The following is a 6000-nucleotide window of genomic DNA, read 5'->3' as shown; positions in this document are numbered from 1 at the left end:
AGTCATATGTCCTAATGTAAGCAGGTCTGTTTGCAGTGAGTTAAAATAATTTGGAACGTCTGAGGTAAAAGTTAATGGCATTTCATTACAGTTGATGCATCCACATGATGAACAAGTCAGTCAAGAGCCTAGAGATATTGCTAAAGTGCAAGAATTTTAAAGTGCTGGAAGATAAAAATATAAAAATACTGAATGGTCATTAGTGATGCAGCGAAGACTATATCACAAATTGACTCTAAGCTACGTGTTTCTAATTTGACAGGATAATAATGGTTCATCTAGGGTGGTCAGAATCCAGTAATAAGCTCGAGTTCACCCATACAATAGTGTGCCAATATACCTAGTATCCTGCCCTTTGATTCCCACAGTTTTTAAGAATTTACAGTGGCAGCCCCCAGTGCTGGACAGGCATCTCATCATTTTAATATCGATAATAATATTAATAAAAATCCCTTATAACGCACATGGCTACTTCAAACCAAAGCATCCCAGTGCTGGGGAAAGTAACCCAGATCCCCAACACAGGAAGCTATGGTAAAAACATGGCCCATTAGGTTGACCTGAACAGCCTGGTTTTAGCTTTTTAGTGAACAGTGGTTCTGAAGATTCCTGTCTGATTGTAAGAGGCAGGGAGTTCCATCGTTTGGCTGCTAAAAAGCTAAAGGAGCATCCTCCGATCCACACCCTTTTGACCATTGGGTCTGATGCTAGTAAAGACCCAGCAGATTTCAACCTTCTAGTAGGGACATAGAGCAATAAAGAAAGGGTGCAGATAGTGGGAACTGACCCTTGATCCTAAGAAGTCTGTGGCAGTAACACATGGCTTTGTAGGTAAGACATTTCTTAAGTCGTAGCCAATGCAATTTTGAAAGAGAAAACCCTAAAGAGAACGAGGACCGCCAGAGGAGGTTCGGTAGCAGATTAGCTGTGGCATTTTGTACGGACTGAAGTCTCATCAACCGAGACTGCGTACCTCCTAGATAAAGAACATTACAATGGTCCAGCCTTGAAATAACCATGGCCTGGACTACTGTCTTTCTGGCAGCCTCATTGAGGAATACAAGAATCTTACTAAGGGTTTTTAGAATCCCGAAGTCTTGGTCTGCTAAGGCTGTGATCTTACTATCGAAGGAAAGCTTAGTATTTAACCCAATGCCAAGGTTCTTGACTTTCAGCTTAGGAGAAGGCAAAGGGCTGAGCACGTCTGGCCAGCAGGCAGAGGACCAAATTGATGGCTAGTTCCTCTAAGATAAGGACCTCAATTTTTCCTGCTTTTAATTTAAGACAACTGAGGTCCAACCATTGAGCCATCTCCGACAAACAGGCCCTTAGCAGTGCAACAGTGTCATTTTCATTCTGTGATAGGGTGATCACCAATTGCGTATCATCAGTGTACGTAATGATATTAAATACGTAACGCTCGACAATATCAGCCAGCGGGCACATATACAGATTAAATAATGTACGGCTCAAAGATTCGCCCTGAGGCACCCTCCGCTGCAATGGGAAAACTGGGATAGAAAAGGTTTTAACGACACCTGAAAGGATTGAGCTTGGAAAATGGAAGCTAGTCCCTGCAATGTAGTATCCCTGACACCCCTTCTCCACAATCGTTCAAGCAGAAGGTTGTGGGACATGGTGTCAAAAGCTGCACTGAGGACTTACATCAGCACTGCTGCTGTATTACTCCTCTCCATGACATGTCAGATAGACTCTGATGCTAGAAGCACTGCTGGCTCTGTGCTATAAAGGGGCAAAAGCCCAACTGGGTCAATACAGTTTACAACATCGGTATGCGTTGGGAGAAGTCCCATCAACAATCCTTTGCCATTGTACATTGGTAATTTCAGGTTGTGATTCATCCTAATTTACTTTGATCCAAATAGATTGGCAAAGCAATTTACCCTTACTAAATATACATGTGCTCAGTGGGTGGGCGGTATTAGTGTTGTTCATGTCTTTGAAATTTGCAAGTTTTGATCAGCTCCACATCCCCTAACTTGCATAACAATCTTGGAAATCATAATTTTCTGGAGGTATGTGAAGCTGAATGAACTCCTGCCGAGGTAGCATTCACGTGTTTTTGGCAAGTTATTAACTTTATTAGGACCTGTCCCTCTCTGAACCAGTACTTGTCAGCACTTGACATTGGCAGCTTCAGAACCCAGAGCAATCCAGCATCCACATTTCATTTTAACGGGTTGCACAAACGGCATTCAGTAGCACAGAAGTGGGTTTATGACACCCTCCTGGGTGGGCGTACTGCGTAGCGGCATCATGATCACTTCAAGGATGTGCAACGGAACAGCCATTTTACTTTGGGGATAACATAATAGTCCATTACGGCAATCAGGGGAAGCGTACTTCTATGGAGCAGTGCCAAGAAGGGGCCATTTTATTTTGGGGATGTCAGAATATCCCAGTACAACAGACAGGGCAAAAGTACTTCTTTGGAGCAGCATCATCTGATAGTACTTGGTAGCAACACGTGTAATCGGCAGCAGTGTCTGTACATTGTGTCATCCTGTAATGTATTGATGCAATGCAACATCCCTTTAAGAGGGCCAACGGAGCCATCAAGAGGTCCAACGAAGCTGCAACATCGCAAGCATAAATGTGGAGCATAAGTGAAAATGCGGTTAGGATTAGTACAGTTCTCTGGGAGTCAGTAAATTGGGTGATCTGATTTTATTTTCGAACACACCATTTTTTGAAGGGGTGAAGAGTTAACTGGTGATATCTAAAATCTGTCCTGCAACATGTACTGAAGCATTGGAATTTAGCTCATCCGCACCTTGCGAAATTAGAGAACAGTACTGCATCCTTGACTCAATATTCACTAAGTGCATTTCCCCAAATTGTATTGTGTTTTCTCTTGTTTATTATCCCTGTAAATGTTATACTGTCATTAGTTACATAAACCATAATGGCAACAATTAACATGCCTTCTCCTTCTGTATTTTATCTGAAAATGGTGAACCACTTATACCATGGAAAAGATGGAAACATCTGTTTGATTCATACCTTGTAGCTATTGGAGGCAAACAGATTCCAGCTGCTAAGAAAGAAAAAGTTTTACTGCACAATTTAGGAGTTGAAGGTTGTAATATATATGACAGTCTTGAAACTATTTGAATAGGGAATGCTGAGGGGGAAGTAAGAGATGCTTATGAGGTGTCTTTATTAACGGAGAAACATTTTTAAACAAGAATGCCACAAATTATTCTCAAGAACGCAAGTGAAGAGTAAGAGTGTGGGGTATTACATAGCTTGTTTGCGTATATTGGAACGTAATTCTGAGTTTGATCCCCTGATTCACTTATTAGGGATCAATTGAAGCGGTGCACCAATAATATCAGGGTTCTGGAGAAAGTTACTGGCTAAGAATCCTGATCTCAGGGAGGCTATTACCATTGTTTAAAGCGTAGAAAGTAAAAACACATGGGTGCATGAAATGCGAGCTGTGTCTTCTTCCTTGCAAGGTGACTCCACTAATCCTGCAGTAAATGAAATTGTGGGAGAGGGGAGACAAAGTGGCACCAACAAGGAAAACAAGAATAATAAAATTAAGTGCTGTCACTGTGGTAATCCTGGTAATTTGGCAAAAGTACTCATTGCTGTGCCAGGAATTCTGCTTGTAGGAAATGTGGAAAGAAAAGTCACTATGCCTGAATTTTTAAGGTTGATAAAGGTCAGGTTGTCAATGTGTATGTGAAGGTCTGAGTAAGATGGTGTTAACTATCAAGTCTAATTCAGGAGAAGTGGATGTGGGTCCCTTAACGATTGCCTGAGTGCCATATTAAACTTGATAATAAGTAAGTAGTTGTTTTAGCTCACCATATATGATGGTAGGGGATAAGAATTTGGTGATGAACAGATTACTCTGTTTCCCCCTGATATAAATCCTGCGAGTTATGGGGGCTCCAAAATTGAAACTTTGGCTATGCTGTTATGAGGATTACATTTATGGACAAGGAGACGGTAGGGGAAGGTGTATGTGGCAAAGCAAGGGGTTAATTTGTTATGTTGGTGGCTTCAATGTGACATGGGCATTATGTTAAACCCTAATGCTGTGCAACCGGTTATGTCTTTGTCAGAGGAACGAGAACATGGAGATATATTGTTGCGATTTCCATGTGTATTCAGTGGTAAATTGGGTCGCCTTAAAAAATTTGAACACAGAATTATTTTGAAGAAAAATGTTGTTTACTGTATTCATAAAATCACAAAAAATCCCAATTTCATGTTAGAATCATTTGGAGGGGAGATCAACAGGTTGATTGAGGATAGTGTAATTGAGGGAACTGAATCCTCTGAATGGCATGCTCCAGTTGTATTGGCATCAAAGGGTGAGGGCAAGCAAATTAGGATGTGTATTGACCGTAGAGATTTAAAATAACCATATCTGCATTGATTGTTAACCTCTCCCTAACATCTCTGAAGCTTTAACCATGATTAGGAGTGGCAACATTTTCAGTGTCATGGACCTTTCATCAAGTTAAATTGCTTGATGAGTCCATATACCTGACATCATACGTCACACCTTTGGGAGCTTACCACTTTATTAGGATGCCATTTGGGTTGGCAGTGGCATGTTTTCGGAGGATCATGAAAAAACTATTGAATGGGGTACCAGGCATACCTTTCTTTCAGGATGCATCCAGATTCATGGGAAAGATCTGGAGGAACTTGTGAAGGTGCTTGTGAAGGTGTTGGAGAGATTGTCGATGCAGGTTTGACACTTAAGAAAGAAAAATGTAAATTTCAAGTTAGTTTCATATCTGGGCCATACTATCTCCACTTAAAGGTTAAATTCAAGTTGGAGTTGCTTGACTCGATTCTTAAAGCACAGGCACCAGAAGACAAAGATCAATTGGGGTCTTTCCTTGGACTGGCGGAGTTTGACTCCAAGTTCATACCTAATTTTTCTCGGTTGGCCCAAACTATCTGGGCTTTGTTGCAGAAATGCTTGAGATTTTAGTTGTCTGACGAGTGTGGAGAAACGTTTGAGGCTATCAAAAATTGTATTGGTGGAATACCTACTCTGGGACACTTGATATTTCTAAAAAGACTATTTTAACCACAGATGCAAGCCTTAAGGAGCTAGGAGAGTAACTCTCACAGATTGATGGGGCGAGGAAAGCGTGGTAGCATTTGCATCCCATACACTCAAAGATGCAGAAGAATGGTATTCCATTATCAAGAGGGAAACTTTGGCGTGTGCATGGGCGATCAGACAGACATTTTAAATTCTATTTGTGGAGAATGCCGTTTGTGGTCATGTCTGATTATAGACCAATTAGTCTATGTATTTTCCACCAGGAAAGATGATGAGTTTATGCCCAGGATTATGAGATGGGTGGAGGGGTTGTTAAGCTGTAGAGTATGTCTAGGCTAGCGAAATGGAGTGAAACAAATCCTGACTGCACCAATGTTAGATCTAGTTCAGAGGCAACTATTAGTTCTGGTACTTGCAGGGCCGGCTTTAGGGTGCTGCGACCAACGTGGCCGCGTTGGGTGCTGACCTGAAGGCAGGGGGGGCCTCAGGGAGTCACTGTGTTTAGCACTAACGTACAATTTAAAAGCACCTCCTGCAGGGTTCCTTGTGTCCAGCTTTCAGACAGCAATACGAATGAGAATATAACTCTTTTTATTAATGTTCCTGCTTGACAGAGAGATCAGAGTTTTGTCTATTGGCAGTTTTGAATCCCCATAAAGTAGCTCAGGGGGGTATATGCCTGCTGCAAAGAACACATCTGTATTTTATGTGGATAGCTGAGTGGATTAGTAAAGCCAGTCTTTACCAGTACTTTAAAACAAATCAAATGTATGTGAGAGAAGGGCTATGGAGAGAAGAGGGGCACTTTTGCTCGGGGGTAGGGAGGTAATCAAAGGAGGAGACCATGGGAGAAGTAGCGCCAAAAAGATTGTTGCACCGGGCGCCACCAGCGCTAAAGCCGGCCTTGGGTGCATGTGAATGCAGTGTTCCACCGGATAATC

Source organism: Lissotriton helveticus, chromosome 10 (genome assembly GCF_964261635.1).
Source record: "Lissotriton helveticus chromosome 10, aLisHel1.1, whole genome shotgun sequence".
Taxonomy (NCBI): domain Eukaryota; kingdom Metazoa; phylum Chordata; class Amphibia; order Caudata; family Salamandridae; genus Lissotriton; species Lissotriton helveticus.
The sequence above is the reverse complement of the archived record's forward strand: the minus strand, read 5'-3'. Positions refer to the sequence as shown.